The following is a 14132-nucleotide window of genomic DNA, read 5'->3' on the forward strand; positions in this document are numbered from 1 at the left end:
AGAAAAAATTTGAAACATTTCCCAGTATTTAAATAGACAAATCTTTCCATCTTGTCTTAGTCTGGATCAAGTACCAAGTCTGAGAGGCAAGTACCAAGACAGGATTAAATGTGCAAGGATATTATTAAGAGAAGTGAGGGAAACTAGGGAGTTAGTGGGGAAAGGCAAAGAGGGCTGTCAGACCATGATGCAAATCTGACCCTGAGTGAAGGAGAGAAGGATGAAAGGTAGGATGAAAGCATCCTGGACTGCTCTGGAGTCTAAGGAAGGTTTGAAAAAGCCATCATGGAGGTCTCTAATCAAAGTCAGCAGTTGCTCTCAGAAGAAACCATAGTGGTAAATCTTCATGGCCTTGAGTTTGGCAATGGATTCTTAGATATGACACAAAAGCACATGTAACCAAAGAAAATGTAGAAAAATTGGACTTCATCAAAATCAAAAACTTTTGTGCATCAAAGGACATTTATTATATATCCTAAGAAACCCGAAACACCAATCAGAAAACTAGTATATGCACCCCTATGTCCATAGCAGTACAATTTACAATAGCTAAGATTTGGAAACAACCCAGACTACACCATGGAATACTATAGAGTTGTAAAAAAGAAGGATCTCTTACCCTTTGAGACAGCATGGAGAGACCTGGAGAGTATTATGCTAAGCAAAATAACCCAGTCAGAGAAAGACAAGTATCACATGATCTCCTATATGGACTCTAAAGAACAAAATAAAGTGATGAACAAAATAGATCCAGAGACATAATAGCATGGAACAGACTGACAAATATCAGAGGGAAGGTGGGGGTGGATAGTGGATGGGAAGAGATTAACCTGGGAATTTACATGAATATATGCATATCTCATGGACACAGACAATATGTGGTGAAGGCCTGGGAGGGCTGGGTGTAGGGTTGAGGGGGTCAATGGGAAAGAAAAAAAGGAGGACATCTATAATACTTTCAACAATAAAGATAATTTTTTAAAAAGGGATATTTATCAAGAAAGTGAAAAGACGATCTCCATAATGGGGAAAAAATATTTACAAAACTAGGGAGTTAATGGAGGAAGACAAGGAGGGCCATCAGACCATGATGCAAATCTGACCCTGAGTGAAGGAGAGAAGGATGAAAGGTAGGATGAATACAAATTCTTTAAGGAACTTGTATTCAGTGTGTGTATATATATATATATATATATATATATATATATATATATATGGAAAACAAGCAAGCTCTTGCCCTGGCCGGGTGGCTGAGTTGGTTGGAGCATCATTACACCAAAAAGCTGAGGGTTCGATTGCTGGTCAGAGCACATACCTACATTGCAGGTTCAATCCCCAGTCAGAACATGTATGGGAGACAACTGATTGAGGTTTCTCTCTCATATTGATGTTTCTCTCTCTCTTTTTCCCCCCTCTCTCCCTTCCTGTCTCTATAAAAATCAATAAAAACATATCTATCCTCGAGTAAGGATTGAAAAAGAATACTCAGCCTTGATAACTTTTAGGAAAATAATCCACCTCTTACAGATTAACAATAAAAAATAAATAACCTGGTTAAAATATGGGCAAAGGATTCTAATAGACATTTCTTAAAAATAATATGCAAATGACCAGCAGGCATCTGAAACTATGCTCAGTGTTATTGGTCATTAGGGAAATACAAATAAAACCAGTGAGGTACCACTTCATACCCACTAGGCTGGCTGCAGTTTTAAAAAATGGAAACTAGCAGGTGTTGACGAGGATGTGGAGAAGTGGGAATGCTTGTGCATTGGTAGTGGGGATGTAAATCGTTCAACTGCTGTGGGAAAGTTTGTTCATTTCTCAAAAAGTTAAATATATGATTATCATATGACTCAGAAATTCTATTCCTAGGTCTATACCCCAAAGAATTGAAATCAGGTACTCAAACAAATACATGGACACACATGTTCATAGAGCACTATTCATAACAGCCAAAAAGGAGAAACAGCCCAGATGTCCATTAACAGGGATGTTATAACAAGGATGAAGCATAAAACCCTATGCTAAATGAAAAATATCCTCAGGTGAGGATTAACAAAAAAATATAGATATTAAAGAAACGCTTGTTTACAGAATGGATTTTTTCCATTCAGTAACATGGTATGTCTCATATCTTAGTTTGCTTAAACTGCTAAAGCAAAAATACCATAGATTGGGTGGCTTATAAATAATAGAAATTTATTTCCATAGTTCTGGAGACTGGGAAGTCCAAGGTCAGGGTGCTGGTAGATTTAGTGTCTGGTTCATAGACAACTGTCTTCTTACTGTGTCTTCACCTGGTGGAAGTGGGGAAGGAGTTCTTTGGGTCTCTTTTATAAGGGCACTGATACCATTCATGAAGGCTCCACCCTCATGAGCTAATCACCTCACAAAAGCCACATCTCCAAATACTATCATGTTGGCGAAATAGGTTTCAACATATGAATTTAAGGGGGACACAAATATTCAGTCTATAGTATCTTGTCATTTGCTCATAGATTGTGTGTGTGTGTGTGTGTGTGTGTGTGTTGTTGTTGTTGTTGTTGTTGTTGTTGTTGAAAGTTTATTTCCAACATAAAGGGATTTTTTTCTTCTTATATGCTCTAATTGACTATTTTTGTATAAAAACACTATGTTGTTGGTTTTTTTAAAAATATATTTTTATTGATTTCAGAGAGGAAGGGAGAGAAGAGAGAGAGAGAGAGAGAAACATCAACAATGAGAGGGAATCATTGATCGGCTGCCTCTTGCATGCCCTACACTGGGAATTGAGGCCGCATCCCGGGCATGTGCCCTGACCTGGAATTCAACTGTGACCTCCTGGTTCATAGGTCAATGCTCAACCACTGAGCCATGCAGGCCAGGCAGCACTATATTTTTTATATTTATCTTATATCATGTCACCTAGCTCAATTATTTTGATAGTCTTTCTATTCTTAAATTTTCTGTACAAATTACATTATCTATAAATAATGATAACTTTTCTTTTCCTTTCTAATAATTATATTTTTGTTTCCAGGACTGCCATGGACAGATGCACAAGCATAATTACACAATTCCAAGAGCATCATTCTCATAGACTTATATGAATAATATTCCTTGGAGTTGTGCAATATAGTGTGTTGGCAGTTTTCAATTTTTCAGTATTAAATAACAACATACCCTTGCTTGTTATTCTTTATTTTTACTCTTCTACTGTTTCACCATTGGGGATATTTTAATGGGAGTCTGAGAATGTATGTAGTCATTGTTTAACCTTAATCTAGGATTTTTCCATATGTTATGACCTATTAAACCCTTTACAAGGTAGTCCAGTCATTCATATACTACTTTTCTAGGTCCACCAATAGTGTCTCCATCCAAGATCCTGATTAAAATGTTGAATAGGTCATGGCATGGTTTGTCACCAGAAACTTTCTTCTATTCTCTCCAAGTGGATTTTGTTGTTTTTACCTACCTAGCATTCACTCTTCCTTCTTTTGCTAACAGTATCAAATTTTCTTTGTAGACCATCATCTCATATTTAAAGTGTTCTGTTCATTCTTTATTATAGTACTTATCACACTCTGTAGTAGGGGAGGGGACATCCAGCCTGTGGGCCATATAAAGCCTGCGAAATCATTTGGTCTGGCCCTCCCAAGGCATTAGGGGTGAGTTAATTAAATGTTTGGCCAAATGTAGGAGGCTCATTTTTAAGCTGATAATTTTGTGTGGCCCATGAATGATGTTATAAATATCTCAATGGCCCTTGGCAGAAAAAAAGGTTCCTGCCCCCCCCCCCCCACCCTGCGTTAGTGGTTCTAAAAGTATTTCCAACATTCCTTCCTACTTTGAGGTGGCGCTCCAGCTGCATCATCTGCATCTTGACTAGAAAGTGTCTTGACCCTTCTTAAGACAGTGACTCACTAGGTGAGTGTGGGGCCGATTCAAGGGGAAATGCTGGGAAGCTCCAAAAAGGTAATTCAAATTTCCTTGAGAGAAGAGAGGTTCACAGGAGATTGTAAAATACCTTTTTACTCCTGGACTGGTATCTGGATGAGTCCCTACCCAACAAGGACATTTTCACTGACTAGTCTTCATGTCCAACCCAACAGTGACTTTTTGGTCCTTTTGGGTAATGGCTGAGTCCTCTCACCACTCTTCATTCCTTGTTTTACAAGCCCCCAAGAAAAAGAATGTCTCAAGTATCCTCAAACTCTAGCTCACTTCATCCCCTATACTCAGTTTTTGATCCCACTACCAGCTGCTCCTCCACCTGGCATTGCTTCCTGAAAGGAACCCTTGCTTCAGATTCTAGTGAAGGTCTTCTGTGGTGAACACACTGTCATGCATTATGTCATTTACTCTTTACAAAGACCTGTGCGGTAGTAATACTGTCACTCCCATCCTATATAATAAAAGCCTAATATGTAAATTGTCCCCTCAACCGGGAGTTTGACCACTCATTATGATGTGCGCTGACCACCAGGGGGTGGTACAGAACTGCTGGCAGGCCCTGATCACCCGATCAGGGCCAGCCCCAGGCTGGGATGGGGAACTGGGGGTGGGTGGTGGCAACCAACCTCCCAAGGTGTCCAGGCGGGGGGGGGGGGAGGGGCTGCAACCTCTCACCTGCTACCTGGGAGTGGGGGTGATGGGGACAAAGGTGCAGTGAGAATGTGGGGTGTCTGCTGAGTTTACTCTCACTCCCCCTGCTACCCTTCCTCAGGATGCCAGGGCTCGCATGCTGGGGAAGGCACCCCTCTCCGTGTGCTCAGGTGCTGGGTGCCTGCAACGAGCTCACCCCACATCTGTGTGGCCTCTTCTGGGTGAGCCGGCCACAGCTGTGGATTTCAGGGGCCAGTCAGGCTCTCTGTGGATTCGAGCAGGAGCCGGTCTGCAAGGCCGGCCGGGAGAGAGCGTGCTGCCCACCTGGCTTTCGTGTGGCCCTGCTGGGGAGCCCAGAGGCCCATGCTGCACCCCGGTACGCCTTTTTCAGCTGCACTCACCAAATCTCTGCATGGGGACTCAGGCACCGAGACTCAGGCAGAGGGGGGCGTGTGAGGGCACGGTGGCCCAGGTGCTGCCCAGGGCCCACAGGTCAGCTGGGACCTGCCCTTCCATGCCAGACACTCACACTTTGATCGCCGGCCAGGCCTAGGGACCGCACCCATGAACAAATTTCGTGCACCGGGTCTCTAGTTTTATAGAAAAGAAAACTGATTCAGGTTAAATAATATTCACAAAGTCACCCACTATTGACTACTGACAGTGGGATACAAATCATGAGTAACTGTCTACAAAGTCTGTGTGCTTAACACTATGGCTGTAGGATGTTCCTCTGCCTTCAGAAGTCAGCCCCTTTCCCCTTTGGCCAACCCCTCAGCCAATGCCAACTCCACCATCCTTGTCAGCATCCTTTGCCAACACCACCACTCAGCCACCTCTACAACCTGTGCCAACAACTCTTTCAAGAGCAAGACTTTCCTTACACCAGGGTTTCCCTACACTCAGTACTATTGACATTAGGGACTAAGTAATTCTTTGTTGTCAGGGCCTATTCTGTGCACTATAGGATATTGAGCAGCATTCCTGGCCTCTGCCCAAGCGACCAGTAGCATCCTCTACCCCCGAAAATATCCCAAGACATTGCCACATGCTCCTAGGAGGAATGGTGTGGGAGGCTGGCAAAATCACTTCTGGTTGAGAACCACGGCCTGAGGGCACTCATTCAGTCCATTTTCTCCCTGCTTTTGAGCCAGGGTTAATGAGAAATTAAGGTCTATAAAGCAAAGCCTATCCCCACTATGGCACTCTAAAACACTATTCTCATTGGGACAATTGCCAGACCAGGCTTCTTCTCCCCATCACTGTCCGTGTGCTCCATGATGTACAGTCCCTTCTTGGGGAACTCAGGTGGCTCCAATGGAATTAGTTTAGTCATTAGTCAGACTCCCTTTCAAGACAGTGTGCATCTGAATCCCTTCCCCCACTCCCACTCTCCTCCTTCCTCCCTCACTCCAGCCTTCCAGGAGGGACATTGCCCGCTCCCTTAGTACAACTGGTACAGATACAGATTCCCCAGGCTCACCCTGCCCTGCTGTCTAGAGCACTGGGTTACTTGTCCTCAATGGAATGGGAAGAATAATTTGGGGTCTTTTCCTGTGTTTTTATTTTTTTCTTTGGCATTTAGTAGAGAACAATGCCTGGCTCTGATGCCCACTGACTGTCTCAAAGGAAGTTGGCTCCAGGTCTCTCTGCCTGGACTTTTTCTCTGCCCCATTCTTGAGGGATCAGAAAACAAAGAGTGAGGAGCAACAAAGTTTTATTTTCTCTCTTCCTTAAAATCAACTGCACCTTTATTTTTAATAAGTTATAATGCTCATTATATAAAGGGTGCTTTAAAACTATTAACGCATTAACTCTGGCAGCTACTTTGACCCCACCCTTCCTCTAGAGATGATGAGGCAAGTGCTTCCCCTAAATGTCCCTTCTCTTGGATTTGGAATTAAAATTAATAGATTGGAGTTCTCCCTCTGGGTGCCTGGACCTCTAACATGTCAATGCAGCAGCCATCAGAGGCGATGTTTTCCATTCTTTACACCAAAACAACAGAGGAAACCAGTGTGCCAAGGGCAAGAGAAGAAGGAAGAAATACATAGAAAAGAGCAGAGTGAGTAGCAGAGAGAGGTTTCAGTTCAGTCCAAGGTACATCCTTGTCTCTGGGATCCCTGGTCCACTCCTGGATCTTTACAATAAACTCTGTTTTGCATAATGCATTTTAAATCTGTTTATATTTGGAAGCCAGTGGGATAATGCCTGTTACTGAAAGCCAATGTATAGACATTCTAGTGAAGAGAACCATTTATTGGCACTCGTGTGGAATAAATGTTTCACATTGCCACTGTCAAGAGCCCCTTACAGTTACATGTAAAATAAAGATTTAGACATAAATCAGGATGCATTTCTTTTTTTTTTTTCAGGATGCATTTCATGAGAGCTGATGCCTGGGTGCTCTCTCTTTCCCTTTTAGGTGGGAGCAGAGGAGATGTTAGAAGTGAAACTCTGGGGTGAAGCTGGCAAGGAAACCAGGCTTACCCTCTGGGGGAGACCAGGTCCAGGGCCTCACTCCAGGCATGACAGTAGGGGGAAGGCGAGGAAGCATGTGGTCAGGGAAGTCAGGGAAAGGCAAGAATCAGAGGGAAGGAGGTGAAACCTACAGCCAAAGAGGATATGGCTATTAGTGCCCAGGAATCAGCATCCAGAGTGGGAAAGGATCTGAAGTACAGTCAACAAACAAGTACCAGCCCAGGCGTCAGAAGTCCTACTTCAGTACATGCATTCAACATCCTCAAAGATGTGAAATGTTTGCTTTCTTATGGATTCTTTTCCTACTTGCTTTCAGGTCAGAAAATCAGAGCAGAGCATGAATAAACCTAAGTTGATCCATTTGAGCCAACAACTGGTAGCAGATGTTAGGAAAGGAGAACTGTGATTCAAGGAGAGTTCTGATGTAGGCGTGGCCACGGAGAGGCCTGAGCTTGTAGTTGTGCTCTGAGGGCTTGGCTCCAGGAAGCAAACCCTTCCCTACTATGGAGTCCAATCATGTGCTTATTCTTTGACACTTGGTGTTTTGTGCATTTGTTCGCCCAAGATTTATTAGATGTCTACTATGTGCCAGGTATCTGTGGGTATCAAAATAAGATGGGAAGGGTACTGATTATATCAACCCATGTTCATTGATCTGGGAAGTATTTTTATCTAAAGACTGGAAGAGAATGTCCATTTAACAATAATATCAATAGCTGCCATTTATTTGGCCCTACTTATGTTCCTGGACCTATGCTAAGCCCTTCCTGTGCCTAATTGTAACCAGATAACCAAGAGTCCGGGCCGCCTGGCACTATTTGAGCCAATTAAGCAGAGACAGGGTTGAATCATATGTGAGCGTTTATTGCAATACTACCTGCAGTATGGGAGAGCAGCAGGTCATCCACAAAAGTTTGCTCTGCCTCTCCCCATACGCCAGCTGCTTATATTGGGTAGAAGGACAAAGGTTACATGGGAAAGTAAGAATTACAGGCATGGGAAAGTGAGCAAGTATAACCGTTATAGGTTACAGGCAATGTGGGCTGAAAGTGTGGGCCTCGCAGAGAGTGGGTACTTCTGGGACTAGGTGTTTCAGCCATGAGGTTGTAAATCAAGCATGTCAAACGAATATTTTTGCAGCCCAGCCAATAAACGGTATGTGAGAAATGTTTTAATAAAAGTTTTGTAACTTAATTTTTATAATATGCTGTTATACATAATTATTAATAACGAACTACAGCCCTAACCGGTTTGGCTCAGTGGATGGAGCGTTGGCCTGTGGACTGAAAGGTCCCAGGTTTGATTCTGGCTAAGGGCATGTACCTTGGTTGTGGGCACATCCCCAGTAGGGGGTGCGCAGGAGGCAGCTGATCGATGTTTCTCTCTCATCGATGTTTCCAACTCTCTATCCCTCTCCCTTCCACTCTGAAAAATCAATAAAATATATAAAAAAATAAAAAAAATAACGAACTACAACAGTCGTTAATGACTAATTACTATAATCGTGTTGCATTCATTTCCTTTACTCGCCTCTTGCGCAGGCACACCATTTCTCTCCACTAATACTAGCAGCGAATATTTTAGCAGCCGATTATGACAATAGTCTTGTACTGACTTGTTTGGTGTGCGCAACAGGAAATATTTCGCTTTCGGAGAACAGGAAAAATAGGCTTATTTGCTCTATGCTTATTAATTTGTGCAGTTATTCGGTGTCTGGTAAGTTAATGTTCAAGAGAAATATTAATTTTTATTAAAATGTTCTATTATTTTATGTTAACATTTACTCATTTATTTCAGCCCTTTGTATTCAGCATGTCTCTATTGAAACAAACCTGTTTCTGTGAAAATTGAAGCTTTTGTTTTTTTGTGGCCCACATAAACTTAAACCTGTTTATTTGGCCCGTGTTAGCCTTTGAGTTTGACATACTTATGGTAAATCTTTCCATAATGATAAGCAGTTCTCGGGGAAAGGAGGATGGACTGCATTCTGATGTTAGCTCCCATACCCAAGGGCCGTGGTCAGCAGACCCCGGCTTGCGAGCCACATACGGCTCTTTGGCCCCTTGAGTGTGGCTCTTCCACAAAATATCACGCGCGGGCGCATACGTACAGTGCGAATGAAACTTCATGGCCCATGCGCAGAAGTCAGTATTTTGTGGAAGAGCCACACTCAAGGGGCCAAAGAGCGCGTGCCGCCGTGGTTTGACGAGCCACAGTTTGCCAACCACTGCCCCAGGGCATACAACTCTCAGCCAGGTTAGAATGTGCTTTTTCTAAGCAGAACAGAATTATCACGGTTAACGGAGCATGGTTAATATTTCTTATAATTATAGCTAGTCCCCAATATTTTATTTCTGCTCCTAACATAACCTCATTTCAGATGCTCAAGGACCCTAGAGGAAGGGCACTATTATTATCTCCATCTTACATCCAAGGACACTGAGGTGCAGGTTAAGGCTAACACACCCAAGGTCATGCGGCTAGTAACTGACAGAGCCTGGATTTGGACAGGCAGCCTGGCCCCACAGCCTGTGCTCCCCAATCCTATATTATCCAAGAGTCATGATGAGGTGTGAGTGTTGCTGGATGAGAATGAGCCCTCCATTAAAAGGGACTAGGTGGGGACAAACCTGGGTTCTCCCAGAAGGCCCAACCTTCAAGATTCAGGCAAAAACCCGTGGAAATGCCAAGCAGGGCACCTCGGTGGCCAATTGTTTGTGCTCTCTTTAGAGGACATAAACTGTGCGGGCAATCCATCATGGGCTGACTGTGGCGCCGGCTGCCGGCTCTCCCTGCCTCTGCTTGTCTCCATCAACATCATCCAGTTTTTAGACTTTTCCTAATTAAGAAAGGTTCCCACCAGCAACAGCAAAAATCCTCACCACCTCTTTCATTATCTCAGCTTTTCTTCTCCTTAATTACTATTGAGCTCCTGTTTGATTAAATTAGTTTACTGAGGTCCTTTCTGAAATCTTGGGGAAATTATCTAAAAATCATGAAATCAATTCCCTTACGCAGTTTTAATCTTTTATGCCCCAGGCTCAAAGAAGGATGGGCAGACAAGTGCAGGCCCTCTGAGAAGTGTGCAGCCCTACACTGCTTGCCAGCCTTCTAGGGCTTTTGTGGACCATCTGGGTCAATTTCCTTCCAAGTAAATGAAATGCAAATAAAAATTCCAGCAGTTTTTCAGCTGCCGGCTGCCCAGCTGATTAGCATGACAGAGGCTGGGAGATGAGGCCTGACCCGGTGCACTTCCCCTCATCTCATTAAGTTGTAACTCCACCACTGCTGCATTCATGGTGTTTATTGACGCTGAAAGGCGGCTTTATCCAAAACTAGCTAAATTCACATTCAGAGTTTTTACTTGGAAGTCTTGCCTACTGCAGCATCCACATGAAAGTGAACCTATTGTGGCGGGCTCATGTGTCCTGCTGATTCTGAAACAAGCTGGAGGTTTCCCAAAAATGTTGATTTCGCAAGTTTGTCTCCTTCCTTTCTCCTCCCCCAGCCGCCAAATGCACAGGGGCGCCCAGTGCAGGAAGAAGTAGGTGAGCGCGGGAGGAATTCCTAACTCATGTTCTGTGGATGCTGGAAAGTGAGGTCTATGAGAGCCTTTGGGTCTGGATGGTCCCACATCTGTAGGTACCAAAACCCGTCACAGCTCACAGAGGTTTGAGAAAAGCTTTCTTATTGGGCACTAGCTTTGCAGAGACCTCTGGCCGGGTGCACAGCTCACCGACCACATCTCCTGGATCTCTGTCTTTGACAAAGCATCAGAAGGCAGTGTCCCTCTACCAAATATGAAAACATCATGACAGCAGCCTAGATTTCCTGTGTGGTCCTCACAGTTTTATGACTTGGGCATTTGCACACTGAGAGATGATGATTCGCTTACCATGGAGGCCCTTTCACCTGTTTTTATCTGACCGAATGCCTGCAGAAGCTATACTCTGCTTCACCGAAGACAAGGCATGTTTATTTTTGGAAAATGAGAATGAGGTTCAAGAGGGGGAGGAAGTCATTATTATTTGTGATTCTCTAGTCATCACCCCCCTCAAGAAAAAAGGATGGTCAAACCCTATTTCTCTGACCCTGTTGGAATGATAGCCAGGGAAGAGCTTTGAAGTTGAGTTAATGAATGATCTGAGTGATGAATGACTTTTGTCTATGAAAGTAAAACCTGAAGCTTTTTAGATTCTGATTAGCATTTAGCCAACTAGGTATGCATGGATTTCTTTGGGTAAGTGGGCTGGGGTCCTTTGACGGCGAAGAGTAGCAGTCCAGAAAATATTTTTTAACAAGTAAACAACACTGGACCTGTTGCCATGCTTCACCAGTCCACAAAACCATCTTAATCTTTTGTTCACAGGTTCTGTGCTACATGTTATAATATTTAACCATTTCCATTATAATCTTTTCCTACGCTCTATTTTCTCTTAGGTCCAACTCAGCAGGTTGATCACTTCATAGCTTGATTTCCATGACTGTTAATGAAAACATTTTGTTTCCTCTTCTGTTGGCCAAGAGGAGGCATGAGTGGAGCAGGGGCTGAGGGTGAGTGACCATCCACAGGGACTGCACGGAAGCCTATCAGATTTGCTAAGTTTGCTCAGCTACAGGTCCCCAGCTCGTCCCATAAGGCTTGTCACTGTCCAGGAGCAAAGGATAGTCCCAGGCTGTGACTTCGGCAGAAGATAAGGGATGGCCGGGGCCAGGCCACCTTCTGTGGACTGCAATGCAATCCAACCTCAGGTTTGAGAGTCAAGATAGCGTCTGCTGAATGGGTGCAGCAATTATATTGAGGGACGATAACTGAAGTGAGATTGCCTGCCTATCTGAGTGGGAGCTGCTGCCTTCCAGAAATTAGCCAGAACCCATAACCTTAAAGCTGCCGTTTTATAAAGGCGCCATCTGATGACACATTGTCTCACAGTGACCCTGCAAGTTATGTGTTGGCAGCCTCATTTCACAGACCAGAGAATTGAGGCTCAGAGATCCACAGTGTTGCCTGCGCCACACAGGTATTCACTGCCTCGGAGCTGAGGTTGGAAGCAGTGTCTCACTGACCCCAGAGTCCATACTCTTTCCAATGCACTTTCCTGTCTTCTCCACACCATATATGCCACACATTTTCCATTTCTCAAATGCAGAGCAATTGTATCCCTCAGAGAAATACAACCTTGAACCATGTGCACCACACACAGGACATTTAGCAGCCCTGGGAGGAATCTCTTTGATGCTGCCTGTCACAAGCTGTTGGTGCTGCCTGACATATTGTCTGCCTAGCCATTTCCACTGAGTATTGCTGCAACCCCAGTGGGGATGTGGGGTCTGGCCTCAGATTTCAGGGCTATAGTCTGGGCTTTGGCTTTTCCCATCTTCCCTACAAGCCAGGCTACACCTGGTACCCAGCTGGCCAGGCCATGGCTCTGTTACCTTCACACACCTGACCACCCCTCACTATCAAGCCTGCGGGAAGTGATCACCAAGTGCTGCAGGCTGACTCTGAAGTGACTGCTCTCCCCACAGTGGATCCGTGAGAGCTGTCACCTACCATGTCCTTGAAGGCCAGAATCACCTTTGTCCCATTTTTGATTATACGGAACAATAGTGTACTAAGGATAAGTTTTCCAGTTTATCCTACACAGGTAAAAAAACAATAACAGTGAAAGGATGGCCAGATAACAGGCACCACATCAAATTCTGTATGCTGTCTTGTGCATTAGATTAGTCAAGGCCACCCTTCCTGGGTCCAGCATCAATGGGTGCATGGTCTGCCTTGCTCTTCAAAGTGTGGTCCAGGAATCAATAGCATCTGGTCATCTAGAAGCTTGTTAGAAAGGTAGACTCTTAGGCCCCTCCCCTAGCCTACCAAATTTAAATCTGCATTCAAACAAGATGCCCAGGTGATTCCTATGTACCTTAGAGTTTGAGAAGCACAGGTAGAGAATGCTTTTTAAGAACATGATAAAAGAAAGAGTATGATTTTTTTCTCAGGGTTTATAACTCAAATGAAACTACACAAGTGAGTTCTGAGCAAACTTGGTCTTGGATTTATGTTTCCTTTGTGCCTGGCAAAGGGTAGTCAGAAGCTTCTTGTGAGCCTTGTCTGCCTTCAGCTTGTGGATGTGTCCCATGAGAAACCACTCCTTTTTTAACACACTACCCTTCACTTTCAGGTACAGGCTCTGGTACATGTAGTGGTCAATCTTCCTAGATTCACAGTATCTTCTGAGAAGCCGGTGAAGAATTCTCACCCTCCTCATCCAGGTTACTCTCTCAGGCATTCGAGCATTGGCAGTGCCCTTTCGCTCATCTATACCCATGTGCCTGGTCTTCCTGTGGGCCAATGTGTTTTTCCAGCACCGATCAGTTCATCTTTGATCAGCTTCCAAACTTGCTGATGGGAGTTGGCATTGGTGAGTTCATTGATCTCATTGGGGTCTAACCAGACCTTTTTTCCACAGTGGAGGACTCTGGAGGCAAGCCTCTTCTGAAGCCTGAGTGTATGCATGGCTGCGGCTGCAGTGGCAAAAGGCTCAGAGCTTCTATTAAAACTTCTCATCCCTCAGAGGCTTTAATGAGCACAAAGAAGCCTTTACCCAATGACATCTGAGCAAGGGTAGGAAGCTAATATTTTTTAGTGCCTTCAAACGTGCACTGTATGACTGATCTCAGGTAATCTCCACAGCAATCCTGTGAGTTGGGTATTTTTGTTGCTGTTTCTCTATTTACAAGTAAGGAGGAGGAGGAGGTGGAGGAGGAGGAGGGGAGAGAAAAGAAAAGTAAACAGACTTAAGCACTATATAGTAGTAGCAAAGCTGGATTTCAATTCAGGTCACCTTGATGTCAAAGCCTGCACCTTCCCACTATATGTGAGGCTGACTCAGCTGCCAAGCACAGCACAGCAAACTTAAAGCAAGTTTAAATCATACACATCAGTCTGCTTTTATCTGGCAGGAAAATAGTTTAAGGCCAAATAAAAACATTTCATGTACAATTGCTTCTTTAGTTTCCTAATATTATATTATGGAAAGAGCAAGGTAAGGCATTGTTTTGTT

The 14132-nt window shown here is 44.0% G+C and overlaps 1 pseudogene; it reads right to left on the reverse strand.

The window, feature by feature from the left end:
- Positions 1-13088: 13088 nt before the first annotated feature.
- Positions 13089-13585, reverse strand: LOC102420055 (annotated as a pseudogene).
- Positions 13586-14132: the final 547 nt, after the last annotated feature.

The sequence above is a fragment of the Myotis lucifugus genome, unplaced genomic scaffold (assembly GCF_000147115.1).
Source record: "Myotis lucifugus unplaced genomic scaffold, Myoluc2.0 scaffold_227, whole genome shotgun sequence".
Taxonomy (NCBI): Eukaryota; Metazoa; Chordata; class Mammalia; order Chiroptera; family Vespertilionidae; genus Myotis; species Myotis lucifugus.